Source organism: Microcaecilia unicolor, chromosome 10 (genome assembly GCF_901765095.1).
Source record: "Microcaecilia unicolor chromosome 10, aMicUni1.1, whole genome shotgun sequence".
Classification (NCBI taxonomy): domain Eukaryota; kingdom Metazoa; phylum Chordata; class Amphibia; order Gymnophiona; family Siphonopidae; genus Microcaecilia; species Microcaecilia unicolor.
Genome location: NC_044040.1, coordinates 125526457 through 125551261, shown reverse-complemented (window position 1 = coordinate 125551261; position 24805 = coordinate 125526457). Strand labels below are relative to the sequence as shown.

The following is a 24805-nucleotide window of genomic DNA, read 5'->3' as shown; positions in this document are numbered from 1 at the left end:
TGCGAGGGGTGGGGAGCAGAAGGAAGGAGCAAGAGATGGATGGGACTGCGAGGGGTGGGGAGCAGAGGGAAGCCTACTGGAAAGAAGACACTGAATAAAACAGAAGACACTGGGACCAAAGCGAATAGAAAAACTAAATAATCAGACAACAAAGGTAGATAAAAGTATTTTATTCATAATTTATTAATTGAAATGTGTCAGCTTTTTGAAATGTGCATCTGTGATATTTTGCCTGTAAATTCAATTCCTTCCTCCACATTAGCATATTCATTTGCATATGTATATATGCAAATGATATGCTAATATGCTCCGCCCATTCTTTGCCCCCCCCAAATGAAACAGTCAAACTACGCCTATGGATTTCTCCCTCATTCTGGTGTGTGCTGTTTGACTCCTGAAGTACCACAGATTCTGCTAACAATAGTGGTAATTCCTGCAACACTCTAACCGATGAAACCAATATTTTCTCTGTGTACATCTATATGCTGCACAAGCCAGCATGTTTGAAAATATAAGTGAGACTAAATAAAAATGCTAGCAACAATAAAGAACGACAACGAGGATGCAGCAGCTCATAGGTTTGCTTCCTTTGCTTTGAGTGTACTAGATGACGGCTGCGCAGGGAAGGGGAAACACAGATAAACTTAATTTACTTCAACGTTATGACATCACCCCGTCTCCTGTTTTCTTCAATCTCCTTGGCTATATCGGCCCTGCTCTGACTGACGTCGCTCCGCTGCCAGCACCCGCGTCCCGCCCTCTGTGATACCTCTTCCTACTGTTTCCGGCAGGCAGAAAGCTGGCGTTAAAGAAGTATTGCTTCGGGGTTGTTGTTGCTGGCCTTAAAGTCTAGTTTAAAGGTAGGATGTGGTGTATAGGAGTTAACAGAGTGCACATGAGTTACCGGACCGCGACTGGGGCAAGGGATGCTGGGTATCGGGAGATGACGTGCACACGAGGAGAGTGGAAGAGAGAGGGGAAGATGCCAGACACCGAATTGCGGGAGAGGGGTGCTCGGCGTGCTACTTGTTATTTCTGCGCTTTATGTTTTGTGAAAGCCATCCATAGCTTTTAATTTCTTAAGTGCGTTTTTCTAGTGCTTATAATTAGGCTTTCTTATAGCTATAGCTGCTGTCCATTTGTTTTTACTTTGAGAAACTAGTTTTCTTGTGTACAGAGAGTTATATGTATAAGTGGGGGTGGGTGGGTGGAAGGAAAAAGAAACTTGAGAGGAAATAAAGAAAGCCCTAATATTTCAAAGCACTTCAAATCCACCATATTTTTTTTCTGTGGGGGGGGGGGGGGGGGGGGGGGGAGACAATGAATAAGAAATATATTTCTCGCTAATTTTCTTTAAGAAATACAAGGAAAAGAGAGGCAGGATGGTAGACCAACTAAATATCTCAATGAACGTTAGGAGAGCATCGAAAGTCACTGAAACTAATGGAAGCTAAGCAGCTAGACACTCAATTGAGTTGGTTGAAAAAAATATACTTGGTATGTTTAGTGAAGTACACTAAGTCTAAGAAGCAAATTCCCTGCCATATTTGAGTTTCTATAGTAACATCTGGAAACATCTTAATTTTACATTTTATGAGTAAATTATATCTGGTCTTAACAATCAGTCTTTGATCTCAAAGCAAGAGATACAATTGTTGCTGTAGTCACCAAGTTAGTCTGATGTCTCCAAAATCTCTGAAACATCGAGTGCATTTTATGTAGCATTTTCAGATAAAAGGGAAGTGAAGCACAAACCAATCACCAGAACAGTAATACTTCACTATAAAACACTGTGTTCAGTCTTACCATAAAGTCTCAGACTTTTGACAGGTGCCTTTATACTTTTCTACATGTTCATGTATCTATTATAGGCGTAAAAACCTTCCAACCTCCCTACTTTCACTCAAACTTTATTTGTAATTAACATGTTAAAAAAAGCTTTAATTAAAATTTGGCTTAGCTTCTCAGCTTAGTTTTATGGTATCCTCGACGTTGGCCACTGTTTTGCAGTTAACCAACTGCTGCATCAGGGGGTTAAGACTATTTCCAAATTCAAACTGTGCTCTTATGTACGGATGATCAGAAGCCCTGCGCTGTTCCAAACAACGCTCTAAAAATAGCACTGGGACAGCGTGGGGCTTTAACACCCCTGTGATCAGAGCTAATAGTATGCAAATTTAAGCACGCTATTAGTTCGATTTATAGGAATACTTCTGCGGGAGGATTGTGCCTCAGCATGCACCCAAGGCACAATCCTCCAGGCTCCCCATCCCCAAAACACAATCCAGGTGGTTCAGTGGGACCGCTAGCTTCACCCTCCCCACCCGCCAACTTGAACCAAAATGCCCTGGTGGGACCATTAGCTTCACCCCTTCCCACCCACCAACAGGAATTAAAATGCCCTGGTGGTCCAGTGGACTGCGATGCCCCCTGCCCACGGCCTACCTCATTGTAGTAGTTGGGAGGGACTAGCACTCCCTCCTCTTCGGGTACCTCCTCAAAATGGGCGGTGCCCTGCCTGGTGCATCTTGAGATGTGCTGGGCAGGGCTTAACTTCCATATAAGGGTTAAACGCTGCCCAGTGCATCCCGCCACCATTTTGAGGAGGCACCCGAAGTAACATTTTATGAGTAAATTATATCTGGTCTTAACAATCAGACCCATGGATACCTGAATGGGGCGTTCCCCAAGGATCCCCCCTCTCACCAATCCTCTTCAACCTAATGATGATACTACTAGCCAATCAAAACCTCAATCCTTACATATATGCAGATGATGTCACGGTATACATCCCGTTCAAACATGATCTAAAGGAAATCACCAATGATATCAACCAAAGCTTCCAAATCATGCACTCCTGGGCGGATGCATTTCAGCTAAAACTTAACGTAGAAAAAACACAATGCCTTATACTTACCTCGCAACATAACACAAGTAAATTCACCACCATAACTATACCAAACTTTACCCTTCCCGACTCAAACACTCTGAAAATTCTTGGAGTCACCATTGATCGAAATCTCACACTCGATAACCACGTGAAGAATACAACTAAGAAGATGTTCCACTCCATGTGGAAACTCAAAAGAGTAAAACCTTTCTTTCCAAGGGCCATTTTTCGCAACCTGGACTATTGCAATGCACTCTACGCTGGCTGTAAAGAACAGACTATCAAGAAACTCCAAACAGTACTACTACTACTATTTAACATTTATATAGCGCTACAAAGCGTACGCATCACTGCACAAACATAGAAGAAAGACAGTCCCTGCTCAAAGAGCTTACAATCTAATAGACAAAAATAATAAAGCAAGCAAATCAATTAATGTGTAGAGGAAAGAGGAGAGGAGGGTAGGTAGAAGCGAGAGGTTACAAGTGGTTACAAGTCAAAAGCAATGTTAAAGAGGTGGGCTTTCAATCTAGATTTAAAGATGGTCAATACCGCAGCCAGACTCATATTTGGAAAAACAAAATATGAAAGTGCAAAACCCCTAAGAGAAATTACACTGGCTCCCACTTAAAGAATGTATCGCGTTCAAGATCTGCATGATTGTTCATAAAATAATTTACGTACATGCCCCGACCTACATGCTAGACCTCGTGGACCTGCCACCCAGAAATGCTAAAAGATCTGCCCGCACGTTTCTCAACCTAACACTTCCCCAGCTGTAAAGGATTAAAATACAAACTAACACATGCGACCAGCTTTTCCTACATGAGCACGCAGCTGTGGAATGCACTACCAACTAACTTGAAAACAATTAATGAAATAACTTTCGCAAATCTCTAAAAACCTATCTCTTCAACAATGCCTACCAAGAGAACCCGTAGCCCAACTATAACACATCGCTACTACACCCTTATTCTGACTCTCGTCTTTCTATTACTGATTGCTTAGTTCTCTTTTTGATATCCTTAATCTCTTTTTCACATCAATTGTATCTTTTACCTGGAATGGAGACGCCATAACAGGTCTTTGTAAGCCACATTGAGCCTGCAAATAGGTGGGAAAATGTGGGATACAAGTGCAATAAATAAATAAATAAATAAGAGGGAGGGTTGCATGCAGTTAATGATCAGAGCTTGCGAGTGCGTTTCACGTGCTGGCCAGCTCTGATCATCAGGTGGAAGCAAACCTGGGTGCTAGTAGGGTACTATTGACTTCTAGCGTCCGCATTTGCTTTTGATCTTCTGGCTGTTGGTTAACTACAAATGGTGGCCTATGTTTCTTGCTAAATTTTGATTCTGTTATACTCCATTCCTTTCTTAAGATATAGTTCCATCTCTCCTCCAAGTTGTCCACTCTATCATTGCAGTATAATTTGTATTTTGGTAACACAGTATCTGATTGGTTATACTACTTTCACTAGGTTTCTGAAAGGCCTTTTATATCTGCCTCTTCATCTATGTACTGTTTCTCCCATCCTGTTTTTTTTTTTTTTTTTTTTTTAAGACTTCTAGCATTTGTGTACAGACAGTTCAACTTGTTTGTTTTGTTTGTATCTACCGGCTGCTTAGCAGCTGAAAGGGATAATTTGCAGTCTTTACTGTACGCTTCCCTTAGGCTTCTGACTGACTTTTTTGCCTTTTGTTGTATTCTCTCTGTTGGGATGCCCTAACTTCCCTGCTTTGGTAGCATCCTTCAAAGACACCTCACTCCGAGCCATATGCTCCTGGATTACTGTTGGCTTTCCCAGAGATTATAGTTTAAAAGCTGCTCCCACAAATTCTAGTTTAAAAACTGCTCTATCTCCCTTTTAAATGTTAGCGCCAGCAGTCTGGTCTATGAAATTATGAGTCGAGTGGGAATGGGTAGACATGAATTGCTTGTTTACTCTTTTCAAATGTACGAGGACTATGGGGTACACAATGAAACTGCTAAGTAGTTAATTTAAAACAAATTGGAAAAAATGTTTCTTAATTCAATGTGTAAATTAAACTCTGTTGCCAGAGAATGTGTTAAGAGCAGTTAGCATAGCAGGCTTTAACAAAGGGTTGGACAAGTTCATAAAAGAGAAGTCATTAAACCATAATTAAAGTGGATTTAGGAAAATCTACTGTTTGCTCCTGGGATAAACAGCATGAAATCCCTTTTTCCATATCATCATGCTGATCAATCCATAGACTGGTGGGTTGTGTCCATCTACCAGCAGGTGGAGATAGAGAGCAATCCTTTTGCCTCCCTATATGTGGACATGTGCTGCCGGAAACTCCTCAGTATGTTCTCTATCTCAGCAGGTGGTGGTCACACACAGCAGCAGCTCTGGCTAGGTCTCCAAGCCTAATTTTTAAGTTTTGTTGAGTACCTGGGGTTGAGGGCTCTTCTTGAGCAAGTGCAAACCTGGTGGTGCCAGGTCCCTCCTTTTCTCCCCCCTCCTGCTGGCTCCATTAAAAAAAAAAAAAAAAAATTTGGACGTCTTTAAGGGCGTTTATTTCAACGTTTATTGCAGCTGCTCACTGGGACACCAGTTCGTTATAGCTCGGAGCGAGAAGCAGGTAATTTTACCTTTTTATAGCGGGCAGGGGGTTCCCCGTTCGGTCTCCACGTGGCTTATGGCGTCGGAGGGCGAGGGCGCGAGGATTTGCTCCCCGGACCGCGTGGGTGCGTCTAGCGGGGATTTCAAAACCTGAATCGCTTTTGTTAAGCATTAGTTTGGAGGCCAGTCAGTGTCCCGGTTCTTCCTCCAGTGCGGCGGTTTTTCCCGCCATAAGCGCCCATCCCCCGCTGCTCGCCCACTCCATGTTGGCTGGCCACTCTGCTCGGACGGCTTCTTCTTGGGCCGCCCTTGAGCTGGGAGACGTTAATACTATGGTCGCCCTTGATTCGGGCGACGGTAAGAAAGCGGCCAAAGTTAAGCGCCGTTCTTCCCGCGCGGCTCCTTCTCGGAGTTTCGCACCGGACGCCATTTTGGATGTGCAGCACGTTTCTCCCCCGCTCTTGCGAGCGCCGGTTGAGGGTGCGGCTAGGGCCGTGGCCCAAGCTGCAGAAGTGCACTGTTTGGGGGGTTTCTCCCCTGAGTTCATTTTGCTGCTGCATCAGGCTTTTCTTATGCAAAACGCTGCCCCTGCCCCACTGTCTGATAAAGGGGTTGAGGCCTCCGGAAGCAAACGCCCTCGGGTAGATTTCCAGGCCCTAGAGGACTCTGTCTCTGATGTAGATGAGGGCAGCGTATCTGAGTTCTCCCAACGGTCCTTTGGGGATTCCTTGGAGGAGACGGATTCCCGCTCGGATGGAGCGGATGACCCCTCTGCAGCGCGGATCTTTCGCTCAGAGGATTTGCCCAACCTGTTAGTGCAGGCCATGAGCATATTAAAGATTTCCTCTCCGGAGGACGTCTCTCCCTCAGCCTCTGTTGGCTCTGCCATTATGCTGAGGACGAAGCGCCCGCCTAGAACCTTCCACATGCATGAGGCCATGCGCACCTTGATTTCGGCTCAATGGGATGTCCCAGAAGCGAGTCTCAAAGTGGCTAGGGCTATGTCCCACCTCTATCCTCTGCCTGAAGGTGAACGGGAGGCCTTTCTTTGGCCTACTGTGGATTCTTGAATCACTGCGGTGACTAAGAAAACGGCGTTGCCGGTGGAAGGTGGCACAGCCCTAAAGGACGCCCAAGACAGAAGATTGGAGGCGGCCTTAAGGTCGTCCTTCGAGGCGGCTGCTTTAAGTTTGCAGGCCTCAGTTTGCGGCTCCTATGTGGCCAGGGCGTGCCTGACGATTGTGCAGCGGGCTTCCCCCTCGGATCCTTCCTTGAGGGCTGATTGGCCGGCCCTGGAATCGGGCTTGGCTTATTTGGCAGACTTGCTGTATGATGTCTTGAGAGCCTCAGCTAAAGGTATGGCTCAGACAGTCTCTGCGCGGCGGTGGCTTTGGCTGAAGCATTGGTCTGCTGACCACGCCTTTAAGTCTCGCCTGGCTAAGTTGCCTTTTAAAGGCAAGCTGCTCTTTGGGGTCGAGCTGGACAAAATTGTGACCGATGTCGGCACGTCTAAGGGCAAGAGGTTACCAGAGGTCAGGGCTCGGGCCAGTGCTCGCCCCGGTAACTCCAAAGGACGGTTTCAGGAAGCCTGTCGGTATCGCCCGAGCAAGTCGGGCTCCTCTGCCCCCTCTTCCTTCAAAAGGAACTTCTCCCCCAAGCAGCATTCCTTTCGCAGAGACCGCCGTCCCGGAGGTGCTTCCTCCGGTCCTCCCCCAGGGTCTCGTACCCAATGACGGGGCCCTGGTCCATGGCCCAGTGCAGATTGGAGGATGCCTGTCCTCGTTTCTGGGCGAGTGGACCAGGGTAACTTCAGACGCTTGGGTGCTGGAAGTCATCAGAGACGGCTACAAGCTAGAGTTCTGCCGACCCTTAAGAGACGGGTTTGTGCACTCTCCCTGCAAGTCTCCGGTCAAAGCTGTGGCAGTGCAGCAGACCTTGGACAATCTGATCCGCCTGGGTGCGGTCGTTCTGGTGCCAGAATATCAGCTTGGCAAGGGACGTTACTCTATTTACTTTGTGGTACCAAAGAAAAGAGGTTCTGTACGGCCTATCCTCGACCTCAAAGGGGTCAATCGGGCCTTGAAAGTTCGGCACTTCCGAAATGGAGACTCTCCGCTCTGTTATAGCGGCAGTGAAGGCAGGGGAATTCCTGGCATCCTTGGACATCAAGGAAGCTTACCTGCATATTCCCATCTGGCCTCCTCATCAACGCTTTCTGCGTTTTGCAGTCCTGGGCCGACACTTCCAGTTCAGAGCCCTCCCGTTCGGGTTGGCTACTGCTCCGCGGACCTTCTCCAAAGTAATGGTGGTCATCGCGGCCTTCCTACGAAAGGAAGGAGTACAAGTCCATCCTTATCTGGACGACTGGTTGATCCGAGCCCCCTCTTATGCAGAGTGCGGCAGAGCTGTAGACCGGGTGATTGCTCTTCTGAGCTCCCTGGGGTGGATCATCAACTGGGAGAAAAGCCAGCTGCGCCCGACTCAGTCCCTGGAATATCTGGGAGTTCGTTTGACACCCAAGTGGGCAGAGTGTTCCTGCCGGACAATCGAATTGTCAAGCTTCAGGCTCAGGTGGACCAGTTCCTAGTAGCCTCTCCTCTTCGGGCTTGGGACTATGTGCAGCTGTTGGGCTCTGACGGCCACGATGGAAGTAGTGCCCTGGGCCAGGGCTCATATGAGACCACTACAACTCTCTCTGCTGCAGCGCTGGACTCGTGTCGGAGGATTACGCTGTGCCCCTTCCCTTGGACCTAGCGGTGCGCAAGGCGCTGAGCTGGTGGCTGAGGACAGACAAGTTGTCCGCAGGGATGCCTCTTTTGACCCCGGAGTGGGTTGTTGTCACGACGGACGCCTCATTGACGGGCTGGGGAGCCCATTGCTTGGGAAGGACAGCGCAGGGGCTCTGGTCTCTTGCAGAGGCAAAGTGGTCTATCAACCTCCTGGAACTCAGAGCCATTTGGTTGGCGCTTTTGAAGTTTCTCCCGGTACTGGCGTTGAAGCCAGTACGGGTCCTGTCGGACAATGCCACGGCTGTGGCCTATGTCAATCGCCAGGGAGGTACCAAGAGCACCCCTCTAGCCAAGGAGGCCATGAATCTATGCCAGTGGGCGGAAGCGAACCTGGAACAGCTGTCGACGGCCCACATTGCTGGAGTCATGAATGTCAAGGCGGACTTTCTCAGTCACCATACCTTGGATCCTGGAGAGTGGCAGCTATCGGCTCAGGCGTTCTTGGACATCACGAAGCGCTGGGGCCAGCCGAGCCTAGACCTGATTGCGTCATCGGCCAATTGCCAAGTGCCGCGCTTTTTCAGCAGAGGACGGGACCCTCGATCTCTGGGAGTAGATGCTCTTCTCCAACAGTAGCCGACACAGGAGCTTCTCTATGTGTTCCCGCCCTGGCCCTAGATGGGCAGGGTACTAGACTGGGTGGCAAAGCATCTGGGCCGGGTAATCCTGGTGGGTCCGGACTGGCCCAGACGTCCCTGGTATGCGGACGATCAGGCTCTCAGTGGACGGACCGCTGCGACTGCCGGCGGAGCAGGGCCTGTTGCATCAGGGTCCCGTGGTGATGGAGGATCCCTCCCCCTTTGGTCTTACGGCCTGGCTATTGAGCGGCAGCGTCTGAGGAAGAAAGGCTTCTCAGACAAGGTCATCGCCACTATGCTGAGAGCGAGGAAGCGCTCTACTTCTACTGCTTACGCCAGGGTTTGGCGTACCTTGCATCGTGGTGTGAGGCAGGCTCCCTTTCTCCCTTCACTGCTCCAGTTTCTTCAGTGTTGGCGTTCCTGCAAGAAGGTCTGGAGAAAGGCCTGTCGCTCAGTTCCCTTAAAGTCCAGGTAGCGGCTCTGGCTTGCTTCAGGGGCCGCCTGAAGGGTGCTTCCCTGGCTTCGCAGCCAGATGTGGTGCGCATTCTCAAGGGAGTTAATCACCTGCGCCCTCCTCTGCACTCAGTGGTGCCTGCGTGGAATCTCAACCTGGTGCTAAGAGCCTTGCAGAAGCCGCCTTTTGAACCCTTGTTGAGGGCATCTCTGAAAGACCTGACGTTGAAAGCAGTCTTTTTGGTGGCTATCACTTCAGCCAGAAGAGTTTCCGAGCTCCAGGCACTCTCATGTCGAGAGCCCTTTCTGCAGTTCACTGAGGCAGGAGTGTCTGTTCGCACAGTGCCTTCCTTCCTGCCCAAGATTGTTTCTCGCTTCCATGTGAATCAGCAGCTCTGTCTCCCATCCTTTCGTAGGGAGGACTACCCAGAGGAGTACTCTGCTCTCAAATATCTAGATGTGAGACGAGTCATCATCAGATACTTGGAAGTGACCAATGATTTCCGGAAGTCGGATCATCTGTTTGTCCTGTTTGAAGGTCCTCATAAGGGTCTGCAGGCTGCTAAGCCTACAGTGGCAAGATGGGTCAAGGAAGCCATTGCAGCGGCTTATGTGGCCGCGGGGAAGGTGCCGCCTATCCGGCTGAAGGCTCACTCCACTAGAGCTCAGGTGGCCTCGATGGCGGAGGCCGGGTCCGTCTCCTTGGCAGAGATTTGCAAGGCGGCAACTTGGGAATCGGCTCATACCTTCTCCAGGCATTACCGCTTGACTGTGGCTGCTCGGGCGGAGGCCCGGTTTGGAGCTTCAGTGTTGCGGTCAGGGATTTCTATGTCCCGCCTTGGGTGAGTACTGCTTCGGTACATCCCACCAGTCTATGGATTGATCAGCATGATGATATGGAAGGTAAAATTATGTATCATACCTGATAATTTTCTTTCCATTAATCATAGCTGATCAATCCATAGCCCCCCCCAGATATCTGTACTGTTTTTATTCTGGTTGCATTTCAGGTTCAAGTTTAGTCTTCAGTTCCTGTTCAAGTTTTTTCAATTGGATTCTTCAGGAGTTGAGACGATTTTGTGTTACAGTGAGCTGCTGCATTCCTCTCCCCTCCGTTTTACAGGGCTGGATTGAGACCTAAATTCTGCCGGCGCTCCCTCCCGCTTCATGCGGCTGTAGGGCAGCTTTGTACCCCTCCCGCTTCGGCGGTGTTAGGGTCAGTCAGCTCCTCCCGCGGTTGCGGTTGCAGGATAAGCCAGATCCCCCCCGCATCGGCGGGGTGGTGTCCCTCCCCCGCTCCGCGGGGATGAGCTGGACGGATTCCCCTCCCCCACTTGTGTGGGGATGAGCTGGGTTAATTCCCCTCCCCCGTTTCGGCGGTGGTGAGCTGGGCAGAGTGTCCCTTTGTGGGTGTAATTCTCTAAGTGCTGAGTCCTGCAGATGGAGCTTTGATATCGACATACTGAGGAGTTTCCGGCAGCACATGACCACATATAGGGAGGCAAAAGGATTGCTCTCTATCTCCACCTGCTGGTAGATGGACACAACCCACCAGTCTATGGATTGATCAGCTATGATTAATGGAAAGAAAATTATCAGGTATGATACATAATTTTACCTTACTCTTCTGGGATCTTGCCAGATACTTGTGGCCTGGATGGACCTTCAGTCTCTCAGTATGGTGATACCTATGTACTTGTGGTTAAGGTGGAGTCCATTTTTTTCAGAATAGGCTGCCTCATCATCTGAATCCCTCATCTGTGCATCATTGCCTCATCCACTGATTTAGAGACTGGAGATCTCCCTGACTTTTGGGTCCTGTGCATAGAATATGGAGCATTTCTGAAAATATTACCATGGAGGTTCTGGAGTTCAACTTTCCACCTAACAGCCTAATTTTGGCTACCATATTTTCCTATCTACATCTGCCGAGGCAGTCAACTCCTGCCCTGGACTGTCTAAAATCTTACCTTTGTGAAGCATGAGGTTTGCCACCTTTACATCAGGCAGACAGTGCACAATCTTTGTAATTAGAGCTGCCTTTTGGTGCACCACCCCCACAAACCTTCCAGTTGACTTCATCTTACCTGGGGTCTCTGCTGCTGGTAACCATGGAGGCAAGCAGGGCAGGCTAATCCGTATAAGGGAGGATTGGAGGTCTGCAGATACGTTTTAAACTCTGAAAATATGTCCAGCCATGTTAGTTAGTCATCTATCTAGCATCCGGATATGTGAAAAAAAAAATCCTGAAAAAAGTGAGGTGGTTTTCAGTGCTAACATCCTGAGCACATTTATCAGCCCCTCCCCCCCCCCCCCCCCCCCATTTAAACTTTGGACCTCAGGAGTGTGCCTAGTTTGCTTTAAACTATTTCTTCCCATGGCAACAGATACTGTATGCAAGTATACATAGCAACCAATATGAAAATAGTACAATTTAGTCAGGAGGTTTCAGTTGAAATAACAAAGAACTTTAACTTTTTCTGGATGACTTAAAATGCAGTAAATCAGTTAAGGAATTTTGTGTGTGTGTAGATCTGTGTTGTACGTAATGTATGTGTTCTGAAATGTGTCTGTGGGAGTGGTGGGGCAGTTTGCAGGAGGGGGATAGTAATGGAGGGGGTATATAGCTTGTGGAGTGATGGGGCAGTTTGCGGAAGGTAGTTTTTAGAGGTGGGGGTGATTGCGGGGCAGGTGTAGATTAAAAGGTTTGACAGTTTGTGAGGTGGTGGGACAGTTGTAGAAGGGTAGTTTTTGGGAGTGCTCTCTGCTGCTGATTAGGCAGTTCTGGAAAGCGTATTTTGGGGGCGTGGTAAGTTTGTAGGGTGTAGGGGTAGTTGTAGGTGGATACTGGGGGGGGGGGGGGGGGGGGGAAGAACAGTGACACAAGTTTGAAAATGGATGGGCCATATTAGACTAGGGATTCCAGAGAAATACACCTTCCATAAAATTCACCTAGTCCATTTCTGTGACAGAAGCAGTTCCAGCTTCTGCAACATAGAAACTTACAGTACATACATTGCAGCATAGGAGTTAGGAAATTCCTCCTTCTTTAGTGTCTGTCTGCACTATATCCTATATGATTGAGTTGTATTCCCTTCCTAATAGTAGATAGAAGTAGAGGAACTGACTTTTCCCGTTGACCTCATCAATAAAAGGGATGGTGCTCTGTGGAAAACTCCTGTATTTTCTCTACCTCCAGCAAAATGGTTAGTTGTGTGAGCTGGTGCACCTGGTCCCTGGCTAGCTCTCAGCTATGCAGTTTAAGGCTGCACCGCTTGGAGGAGCCTAATGGCCTTCCAGGTTTGCGGTTCACAGACCAGACCTAGTGGATTGCGGAACTCCACTCCGCAGCCCCAAGTCATCACCCATGGGCAATGACTTGGTGATATGTTTGGGTTTGTTCCCATCCCCTCCTTTCTGCCCTCTTGTATGCCTTCTGGGGTCACCCCCCCTCTTCCTACAGCTCCAAACAGCTCATAGGACATTTTTAATTTAATGTGGGTTGGCTGTCAGGTCTATTATTATTATTAGCATTTGTATAGCGCTACCAGACGCATGCAGTGCTGAACACCTGATACAAAGAGACAGTCCCTGCTCAAAAGAGCTTACAATCTAAATAATACAGACAGACAAGACAGTTACGGGTGAGGGAAGTAATGGGAGCTAAAAAGCAGCAGTGAAAAGGTGGGTTTTCAGCATAGATTTGAAAACAGGTAGAGATGGAGCTAGACGTATAGGTCCAGGAAGTCTATTCCAGGCATAAGGTGCATAAGGTCTAGCATTATTCCCCCATTTTTAGGGGAAAAAGACAGTTAAAACAAAAATAAGAGAACCCCGAAACACACAAAAAAGCAAATAATGTAAGTTTAAACATTTTTATTGTGCATATAAAACACGTATAAAACAGTTTCTCAAATAACATTCACATTTTTATTTTAGCAGAATAACTATCCCTCTCCCCATTTCCCATCACAGATAAACCCTCCTCCCGCCCCAACAGAAAGGCAAATAACTGAACATGGAGGACAAACTCTTATAGCTCTCCAAGGTGTAAAACGCAAATACAGGTTGTCAGCATCTAACCCCAACATTCAGCCCTTCCTAGAGAAAACACCTTTTACAAAGCTGTAGAATTCCCCCTCCCAAGGTATTTACTATTGTACTTTGAGCTCAAATGGATAAGGATTGAATATATAAATCCCTAATTTTCAAAACCTTTTTCCTATGTTTCAAAGATCCCTTTGCACTTTGAAACTCCAATAACACTAACAAATCTAGCCTGTTATACCATTCCTAAAAGGAAGGAGGTGAATCGTGCATCCACCTGTAAAGAAAGTATTTCAGAGCCTCTACTCTGTACTTGTTCTTTAATAATTCCTTGTCAGCAGCAGCAGATGAATCCATTACAAGTGGGTTGTGTCCACCTACCAGCAACACTGAAAACCATAGTGCCTCTAGGACGGCTAGCTCCATCTGCCTCTCAGTATTTCTCTATCTCCCAGCAGGGTAGGATGCAGCTTGTTCAGCTTCTTGAAAATTTCTGCCTGGGGAGGCTCCTGTGCTTGGCCTGAGCTGGGGTGTTGTGGCTGGTGGTGCCCACTTTAAAGGCACATAGGTTCACCCTTTCCCTGCCTTTACCCATTGTGGATGCAGGCACATAAGTTCGCTCTGTCCCTGCCTTTCCCACTTCCCCCTTGTGGATGTAGGCATAGAGGTTCGCCCTGTCCCCGCCTTTCCCATCCTCTACTGCCTCTGGAGTACCTCTGTAGCTGTTTGCCTCCAACTTTCCTCACAGCATAAAAAAAAAACCGTGCTTTTTATGCGCTGCTATTCTGAGGCTTTTATTGACTGCAGAGGGAGTTAAGCGCTGTTCCTGTTGTGACAAGCGCAGATCAGCAGCAGGGCTCTGTAAAACGTGCTGTATAGACGGTAGAGCCAGTACGAGTATGGCGAGCGATGAGTCTTCCCGCTCAATGGAGCTGGCACCGGGCGCCATCTTGGAAGCGCCGCATGGCTCGACCCCCGCGGTTGCGGCGGAGTCTGTGAGCAGAGGGATGCCTCGGGCCAAGGCTACCAGAGGCGCTTTGTTCTCCGTAGCTCCTAATTCGGAGACGGGAGGTCAGGCTGAGTTTTTCTCCCCTGAGTTTGTGCTTATTTTACATAAAGCCTTCATGCTGAGAAGAGCTCTGCGACAGGTGTCTGACACTACGTTGCTACCTGGTCTCCCTCCGACTGATGATGACCCGGGGCAGATGTCAGGAGTGGATGCCCCTGAGCGTTGGATGCACGCTAAACACAGAGGGGTAAATTCCCCGTCAGAGAGTGGCGCACCTCCCTTTTCCCCCCTGTGGTCGGGCTGTGGGGATTGAGGGATCTGGCAGGCCTTCGTGATCTGAGGAGCCAGAGGAAGGTGCGGGTTTGCCACTGGAGCTGGATGATCCCATTGCGGTTCGGATTTTCCACTGCAATGAGCTGCCAGCGCTTATCTCTGATGCCTTACAGGCCCTCTCTATTGATGATCGTGTTCAAGGCGAGGCCTCCTCTGGAAATCCGAGGAAGGTGAGTACTAAGAAGCCTGCTCGAGCCTTCCCTTTGCATGACTCCATCCAAGAGCTTATTTCTGCTCAATGGGCTGACCCAGAGAGGCCCTTGAAAGTGGCTAGGGTGATGGGGCATCTTTACCCTCTGAGTGAGGAGCACTTGGCCTGTTTTGGGATGCCTAAAGTGGATGCCTTAGTCACGGCGGTGACAAAAAAGACCACCCTCCCAGTAGAGGGAGGGGTCGCCCTGAAGGACATTCAGGACTGGCGCCTGGAATCAGCGCTAAAACGGCCCTTTGAGATTTCAGTCCTAGCCTTAAGGGCGTCTGTTTGCAGTTCTTATGCTGCTCGAGCCTGCCTTTCTTGGTTATAACAGGCAGTGGAATAGCCCGTGGATGGTGCGGAGTCCCTCGCTGAGGTTGCACCGCGCATGGAGTCGGCCTTGTCATTTTTAGCTGACGCCCTCTATGATCTGGTCAGAGCTTCGGCTAAACAGATGTCTGTGGCGCTGTCCGCCCGCCGCCTTCTATGGCTACGGCATTGGGCGGCTGACATGGCCTCTAAGAAAAGACTGGTGAAGTTGCCCTTTTGGGGACTTCTGTTATTTGGAGAGGAGTTGGAGAGGATTGTTAAAGACCTGGGGAATGCTAAACCCCAGTGGTTACCTGAGGATAGGCCGCGGCCTTCTTCCAAAGATCAGGTGGTTCCCTCCTCCTCTAGACTTTCTCTCTTTATCTAGACTTTATCTCAGCTTTATCTCTCCACACCAGACGTCACTGCCGAAACCCAGGCCAAAGTATCGGCTTGCTTATTCGACATTGCTGCCTGGATGTCCAACTGCCACCTGAAACTGAACATGGCCAAGACCGAGCTTATTGTCTTCCCACCCAAACCCACTTCCCCTCTCCCTCCACTCTCTATCTCAGTTGATAACACCCTCATCCTCCCCGTCTCATCTGCCCGCAACCTCGGAGTCATCTTCGACTCCTCCCTCTCCTTCTCTGCGCATATCCAGCAGATAGCCAAGACCTGTCGCTTCTTCCTCTATAACATTAGCAAAATTCGCCCTTTCCTCTCTGAGCACAAAACCCGAACTCTCGTCCACTCTCTCATTACCTGTCGCCTTGACTACTGCAACCTACTCCTCACTGGCCTCCCCCCTTAGCCATCTATCCCCCCCTTCAGTCCGTTCAGAACTCGGCTGCACGTCTTATCTTCCGCCTGGACCGATATACTCGTATCACCCCTCTCCTCAAGTCACTTCACTGGCTTCCGATCAGGTACCGAATACAGTTCAAGCTTCTCCTACTAACCTACAAATGCACTCAATCTGCAGCCCCTCCTTACCTCTCTACCCTCATCTCCCCTTACGTTCCTACCCGTAACCTCCACTCTCAAGACAAATCCCTCCTCTCAGTACCCTTCTCCACCACCTCCAACTCCAGGCTCTGCCCTTTCTGCCTTGCCGCAACCCATGCTTGGAATAAACTCCCTGAGCCCATACACCAGGCCCCCTCCTTGCCCATCTTCAAATCCTTGCTCAAAGCCCACCTCTTCAATGTCGCCTTCGGCACCTAACCACTACACCTCTATTCAGGAAATCTTAACTGCCCCAACTTGACATTTCGTCCTTTAGATTGTAAGCTCCTTCGAGCAGGGACTGTCCTTCTTTGTTAAACTGTACAGCGCTGCGTAACCCTAGTAGCGCTCTAGAAATGTAGTAGTAGTAGACCTCGCTTCCGTGAATCTAGAAGATATCGGCCGGGGCGCTCTGCTGGGTTTACTCAATGTGCCCATTTTCAGCAGAGGAACTCCTTTTACTTGGACAAGCGATCCGCAGCGGCCGGTGCTAGGCCTGGAGTTCAAGGGCGACCCTCTCAATGATGGTGCGCCGGTCCACTCCTCCTTTACAGCAGTAGGAGGACGCCTTTCCCGCTTTTTAGAGGAGTGGACCAAGATTACTTCGGATTAGTGGGTCCTGGACCTGATCAGAGAAGGTTACCGATGGGAATTCAATGCCCCAGTGAGAGACATGTTTTTGGAGTCCCGATGCGGTACTGCCATCAAACAGGCGGCGGTAGAGGAGACCCTACAAGTCTTGTTGCACCTTGGGGCGGTGATCCCTGTGCCTCCCGCCGAACACGGCTGCGGTCGTTACTCCATTTACTTTGTGGTGCCGTGAAAAGGCGGGTCTTTTCGGCTCATTCTTGACTTGAAGGAAGTCAACAAGTCTATGAGAGTGCGGCATTTTCACATGGAAACCCTGCGCTCCATCATAGCGGCGGTACAGCCAGGAGAATTCCTCACGTCTCTGGACCTAAAAGAAGCTTACTTGCACATTCCTATATGGCCCCCGCACCAATGGCTCCTCCGATTTGTGGTGTTGGGAAGACATTTCCAGTTTCGGGCCTTGCCTTTTGGCCTCGCCACAGCTCCCCGAACATTTTCAAAGGTAATGGTGGTAGTAGCTGCCTTTCTCAGGCAAGAGGGTATCCGGGTTCACCTGTACCTAGACTGGCTCATCAGAGCGGACTCGGCAAAAGAGAGTCATCATGTCACAGCCAGAGTGGTCTCAGTACTGCAGTCTCTGGGCTGGGTTGTCAATATACCCAAAAGTCACCTGACCCCCTCTCAATCTCTAGAATATTTGGGGGTCTGGTTCGACACGGTCTCGGGGTTTGTTTATATACCCGACCAAAGGCGGTGCAAGCTTCAGAATCAGGTCCGTCTGCTCCTGAGGATGCCTCGCCTGCGAGCTTGGGACATTGTCCAGTTGTTGGGGTCGATGACGGCCACCTTAGAAGTGGTGCCATGGGCGAGAGCGCATATGAGACCTCTGCATTGCCCTGTTTCAACGATGGTCTCTGATGTCCCAGGATTATCAATGCAGACTCACGTGGCTCCCTGCGGCCCGACTTAGTATGGAGTGGTGGCTCTCAGCATGCTGTGGCAAGGAATGCCGCTAGCGCTTCCCGATTGGTGCCTGGTGGTAACGGATGCCAGCCTGAAGGGCTGGGGAGCACATTGCCAGGGAAGCTATGCCCAGGTCTATGGACACCTGAGGAAACGGGGTGGTCCATCAATCGCTTAGAACTGATAGTGATATTTCAGGCGCTTCTGGCCTTTCACAAAACCCTGGAGAGACTGGCTGTCAGAGCTCTGTCGGACAACACGACAGCAGTGGCCTACATAAATTGACAAGGCAGCACTCAGTGCAGAGCACTGGCCGCGGAGGCCGCTCAGATATGCCACTGGGCCGAGCTACATCTGCAGCTCTGTCAGCAGCTCTCATAGCAGGTCAGAGCAACGTGCAAGCCGATTTTCTAAGCAGGCATCAAATCGACCCAGCGGAGTGGGAACTGGCAGACGAAGTGTTTCTTCAGATCTGTGCCAAATGGGGATAGCCCGTAATGGATCTTATGGCGTCAAGCACTAATGCCAAAGTCCCGTCCTTTTTCAGCAGACAGAGAGATCCTCGCTTGGCGGGGTTGGATTCCTTGGCTCAACCCTGGCCTCCAGGCCTCCTGTATGTGTTCCCTCCTTGGCCCTTAATAGGGCGGCGGCTCCTGCGAATTCGGCTACATCAAGGAGTGGTGATCCTCATTGCCCCGGATTGGCCCAGGCGGCCGTGGTATGTGGACCTCCGGCGGATGCTGGTGGAGGCTCCCCTTCCTTTGCCTCTGGTTCTGAACCTGTTGACGCAGGGCCCGGTGACCATGGAGGATCCATGCCGCTTTGGTCTTTCAGCATGGCTATTGAGAGGGCACAATTGAGAGACAAGGGCTATTCTAACAAGGTCATCTCCACTCTCTTGCAGGCCCACAAGCGTTCCACTTCCTTTGCCTAGGCTCGGATCTGGAGCCAGTTTGAGGCTTGGTGTGCTTCTAAAGCGATCACACCCATGTGGGCTTCTGTATCGCTGATACTTGACTTTCTGCAGGATGGTTTACAAAAAGGCTTGGCGTATAATTCCCTGTGTGTTCAAGTGGCAGCATTGTCATGCTTTCGGGGGAAGGTCGCTGGCCTCTCCCTGGCTTCACATCCGGACATTGCACGGTTTCTGAGAGGGGTGCTTCTACTACTACTACTACTTATCATTTCTATAGCGCTACTAGACGTACGCAGCGCTGTACACTCGAACATGGAGACAGTCCCTGCTCGACAGAGCATACAATCTAATTAGGACAGACAGACAGGACAAACAAGAGATAAGGGAATATTAAAGTGAGGATGATAAAATAAGGATTCTGAACAAGTGAACAAGGGTTAGGAGTTAAAAGCAGCATCAAAAAGGTAGGCTTTTAGCTTAGATTTGAAGACGGTCAGAGATGGAGCTTGACGTACCGGCTCAGGAAGTCTATTCCAGGCATATGGTGCAGCAAGATAAAAGGAACGGAGTCTGGAGTTAGCAGTGGAGGAGAAGGGTGCAGATAAGAGAGATTTACCCAGTAAACGGAGTTCCCGGGGAGGAATGTAGGGAGAGATAAGAGTGGAGAGTTATTGAGGAGCTGCAGAGTGAATGCACTTATAGGTCATAAGAGGAGTTTGAACAGTATGTGGAAACAGATAAGAAGCCAGTGAAGTGACTTGAGGAGAGGGCTAATATGAGCATAACGACCCTGGCGGAATATTAGTCGTGCAGCAGAATTTTGAACAGATTGAAGAGGAGAGGGATGGCTAAGTGGGAGACCTGTGAGAAGCAAGTTGCGGTTGTCTAAGCGAGAGGTGATAAGAGCGTGGATGAGGGTTCTGGTAGTGTGCTCAGAAAGGAAAGGGCGAATTTTGCTGATATTATAGAGAAAGAAACGACAGGTTTTAGCAGTCTGTTGAATATGTGCAGAGAAGGAGAGGGAGGAGTCAAAGATGACCCCAAGGTTACGAGCTGATGAGACATTAAGGATGAGAGTGTTATCCAGAGAAATAGAGAATGGGGGAGGAGAAGAGGTTGGTTTAGGGGGAAAGATAAGAAGCTCAGTCTTGGTCATGTTTAGTTTCAGATGGCGCTGAGACATCCAGGCAGCAATGTCAGACAGGCAGGCTGATACTTTGGCCTGGATTTTGGCTGAGATTTCTGGTGTGGAGAGGTAGATCTGGGAGTCATCTGCGTAAAGATGATACTGAAAACCATGGGATGAGATCAAAGTACCAAGGGAAGAAGTATAGATGGAGAACAGAAGAGATCCCAGGACAGATCCCTGAGGTACACCAACTGACAGTGGGATAGAAGTAGAAGAGGATCCACTAGAGTATACACTAAAGGTACGCTGGGAGAGATAAGAAGAAAACCAGGAAAGAACAGAGCCCTGAAATCCAAGTGAGGACAGCGTATCAAGGAGTAGGCTGTGATCAACAGTGTCAAAAGCAGCAGATAGATCGAGAAGGATGAGGATACAATAGAGACCTTTGGATCTGGCTAGGAACAGATCTTTGGAGACTTTAGCAAGCACTGTTTCAGTTGAATGAAGGGAGCGAAAGCCAGATTGAAGTGGATCAAGAATAGCTTGAGATGAAAGAAAGTCAAGGCAATGGCGGTGAACGGCACGTTCAAGTATCTTGGATAGGAAAGGGAGGAGGGAGATGGGGCAATAGTTGGAAGGACAGGTAGGGTCCAATGAAGGTTTTTTAAGGAGTGGTGTGACTACGGCATGTTTGAAGGCATCAGGAACAGTCACAGTGGACAATGAAAGATTGAGGATATGACAGATAAACGGGATGACAGTAGGGAGTGATAGTGTTAAGTAAATGGGTGGGAATAAGATCAGAGGAACAGGTAGTTAGTTTCGAGGAGGAAAGAAGATGTGTAGTTTCCTCTTCAGTGATTTAAGAAAAGGAAGCAGGGGTTGGAGGGTTGAGAGAGTGGACTAAGGGAAGGAGAGGTGGAGGTGACCGAGAATTCAAGTTTAATCTTGTGAACCTTATCATGAAAGAACTCAGCCAGAGTCTGGGGGGAAAGTGAAGAGGGGGGGGGGGGGGGTTGGAGGTGAAAGCACTTTGAGGAGAGAGTTCAGTGTGGCCAAGAGAATTAGTCAACTGGATGTAATAGTCCTGTTTGGCAAATAAAAGAGCAGACTGGAAGGAGGTCAGCAAAAATTTGAAATATATGAAGTCAGCATGGGCACGGGATTTCAGCCAAAGGCGTTCGGCAGAGCGGGCACAGGAACGTAGGTAGCGGATTCTAGAGGTCAGCCAAGGTTGGGGTATGGTATGTTTTACAGAACGGGGAATGAGAGGAGTGAGAGTATCCAGAGCAGAGGACAGAATAGTTTTATAGGAAGAGACAGCCTCATTGACAGACTTGGATAATATAGTGGTAGAGAAGAGATTTGAAATATTGGAGGACAGAGTAGAAGGGTCAATAGCCTGAAGATTCCTACATGTATTGGTTAAGATTGGACGGGCCTGGGGAGGAGGGTGTTTAAGTGTGAAAGTTATCAGATGATGGTCAGAGAGGGGAAGAGTTGAGGCACAGAAACTGGAGAGTGAGCAGTTTGAGGAGAGGATAAGATCAAGACAGTGGCCGTTCTGGTGAGTGGGGGCAGTGGAGCACAGTTGAAGATTGAAAGAGGATGTTAAAGCAAGAAACTGCGAAGCATAAGAGTCAGAGGGATCATTAGCATGAATGTTAAAATCCCCAAGAATGAGGGAAGGAGATGAAGGCTCAAGAAAGAAGGAAAGCCAAGCATCAAAGTCAGTGAGAGAGAAAGAAAGGGACTTATCAGGGGGTCAGTAAATGACTGCTACTCGGAGAGGCAGAGGGGCAAATAGACGGATGGAGTGGACTTCGAAGGAAGAAAAACAGTGAGACTGGGGTAGAAGAAGAAGTTGAACTCTACAAGAGGGTGAAAGTAGTAGCCCGACACCACCTCCGCAGCCAACCGGGCGAGGAGTATGGGAGAAAAGATAACCTCCATAGCATAGGGCCGCAACTGAAGCAGAGTCTTCAGGGTAAAGCCAAGTTTCAGTTAGGGCAAGCAGATGGAGAGTACGAGAAAGAGGTCATGGATTTAGGAAAGTTTGTTACAGACAGAGTGGGCATTCCACAGAGCGCAAGAGAGAGGCAGGGAAGGAGGGGGGAAGAGAGGAACAGAAATTAGACTGGAGATATCACAGTGTGACCTGCACAAATAGGATGAGAGCTGATGTGGAGGACCAGGATTGGGATTAATGTCCCCAGCGGAGAGCAGGAGAAGGAGTAAGAGAGTACGGAGATGTCACGTCTGTGGCCGTGACCACCCTCAGCCTTACCTTCTTTCTGGGGGTCAGCAGCTCTGCTGGCTTCTGTCTGTGTTTGTGTTAGTCTTGACTCTGTCCTGGTGTGCTGGCTGCTTCCAGCATGAACCTGATTGCTTCACTAGACCTCACCTGTGTGGGCTATGTCTCTCTAGGGAGCCAGCATCTAAGATGGCTGCCACCGGCTCTATGCCAGCTTCCAAGATGGCTCCTGCTTATCTTTCCTGTGGGCTCACTTCCTATGTGTGTCAATCCTCTCTTTGGAGTCAAGGTACTTCCTGCTTCTGTCCTGCTGTTGGTGACCTCATGAGTGAGAGCCTTCATAAGGAAGTGCTGTGCTGGCATTCTGGGCCTTTGCATAAGTGTTTTGCTCTTAGGCCAGGTCAGGTTAGTAAGTGTCTGCTGCACTACTGCTTAGCCTCTCTCTGGGTTCCAGCCCAGCTTCTTTCTGTGTCTGTGTCTCTGTTGTCCTTCTGTGGGGGGTCTTCCCTGCCACTGTTTGTCTGTGGACTGCGGGTCCTTCCTGGCTTACCCTGTGTTTGGGATGAAGCCTCTGCTCCAGGCTTACCCTGGGTTGGGGTGAAGCCTTTGTCCTGGTTTACTCTGTTCTCCTGTCTGACCCAGAGACCCCTGGCCTGTTCTTCCTGGTTTGCTCTCTTTACCCTAAGTCCTGCCTTGCCTAGCCTGTGTGCCTACCCTGCTTGTATATCCTGAGTGTATATCCTGATTCCTGTATCTGTCTAGCTAGTGTGTATTTCCTGGGTGGTTATTCCTGTATCCTGTCTCCACCTAGCTAGAGGGTTTACCCTGTGGGTATTCCCGGATCCCCGTTCTGCCTAGTGCTGCCCTAGTCCTTGCTCCTGCTAGGCTTCTGTACGCCTTGTGTTCCTTGGTCTGTCTTCTGGGTCTTGCTAGTGGCTGTGCAGCAGCACACTGTCTGTGTTTAGTTCCTAGTCTGGTCTCCCTCGTGTATCCCAGACCCAGGGGGGGGTCCTCTGGATCTTCAGTTCCTGCAAGTCCTGCCGGCCACCTGCACTTCGGAGCTCAACTCTGGAGGAACAGTGGCTAAGTGCAGGTGAAGCTGTTCCTGTTTCGTCTGTTCTAGTTGCCTGCCTTGTACTACTCCAGTCCAGAGTTCCAGTACTGCTCTTCTGTGTTTCCAGTCCTGAGGTGGTCTTGCCTGCCGCTGCCGCTCCTCGGCAGTGGCCCAAGGGCTCACGAACTTCAGTCCTGCCTCGAGGACCTGACAGAATGCCAAGGCCCTTGAGAACGCAACAGGAGAAGAGTAGGAGAGGTACGACGACAGCGACGAAGGCGAGATGTACTCAGATAGAAAGGAGATGGATGAATAGAAGGAAGGAACTGTTTAAGGTTGAGAGCTGAGAAAAAGGTAGAGGAAAAAAGAGATGGTGAGATGATGAATACAGATGGTGGACAATGTGTTCCTGCAGTGTACAGTGGTTTAAGATGGAGAAACAAATTAGGAAGGGACAGTGCCAAGAAGAAAAAGTGTACTGGAGCCATAAGTAGTAACTGGGAGAAAAGTAGATGTAAACAGAAAAATGCCCCGTGCGGCACCTAGAGCGGAGGAGGCCCTGAGTGGATCGGAGTGGACCTGGGAGTCACCCCGGAGAAGGCTGTAAAGGCTATGCAGATGAGCTGCAAGTCCTCCACAGCACCTGAAAGGCAGCCGATGGTAGAGCTGGGCACCTCTGAGCTGAGGAAAGGCTTACCAGGGGTTAGGCCGAAGCCAGCATTACTCCCCCTGAGTGTCGCCTGGAACCTGGGGCTAGTATTAAAGGCTCTTCAGTGTTCACCCTTCGAGCCGCTGAAGCGAGCTTCGGAGAAGGATGTGACTCTAAAGACGGTCTTTTTGGTGGCCATTGCATCGGCGAGACGGGTATCTGAGCTCCAGGCGCTGTTCTGTCGAGACCCTTTTCTGCAGTTCTCAGAGTCCGGAGTAACGGTACGTACTGTGCCTTCCTTCATGCCTAAGGTGGTTTAGCGTTTCACCTAAACCAGCCTATCCATTTGTCCTCCTTTACTAGGGACGAGTTTCCAGAATCCTTTGGGCAGTTGCACCTCCTGGATGTGCGCCGTGCTCTGTTGCAGTATCTGCAGATGTCAAATGCTTTCAGGACCTCTGATCACCTTTTTGTATTGTTGTCAGGTCATTGCAGAGGGTCTCCAGCGTCTAAAGCCACTGTAGCCCGTTGGCTTAAGGAAGCCATTTTTTCTGCATATCTGCTGTCTGGCCGGCCTCCGCCTGATGCCTTTAAGGCTCATTCTACAAGAGCGATTTCCTCCTCTTGGGCTGAAACTGGAGCACTCTCTCTTCAAGAGATATGTAATGCAGCAACTTGGGCTTGTAAGCTTTCTTTTGCCCGACATTGCAGGCTGGATGTGGCTGCCAGGAGGGACGCGCTTTTTGGAGCACAAGTGCTAACATGTGGTGTGGCTTGTTCCCGCCCTATCTAGGGATTGCTTTGATACATCCCATTCGTAATGGATTCATCTGCTGCTGATGACAAGGAAGGGAACATTAGGTTCTTACCTTGGTAATTTTCTTTCCTTTAGTCACAGCAGATGAATCCATGATCTCTCCCTGATTGACTCTGTTTTGTGTTCAGTTTTTCCTGCAGACATGTTCCCTCATTGGGAGACATTGGAAAATAGTCTTCAGGATTTCTGTTCTTCTGCAGGAGGTTGAGTTCGTCCCTCCTTTGTGTTATTGCTCC

The 24805-nt window shown here is 49.3% G+C and overlaps 1 protein-coding gene across 1 annotated transcript in view; it reads left to right on the top strand.

Moving 5' to 3' along the window:
• The first annotated feature begins 757 nt into the window (after positions 1–757).
• The window catches only part of YEATS2 (YEATS domain containing 2), a 1439149-nt gene continuing 1415101 nt past the window's right edge, over positions 758–24805 (top strand). Inside the window, 1 exon segment of the mRNA XM_030217135.1 lies at positions 758–860. The gene's annotated coding sequence lies outside the window, so the exon portion shown is untranslated.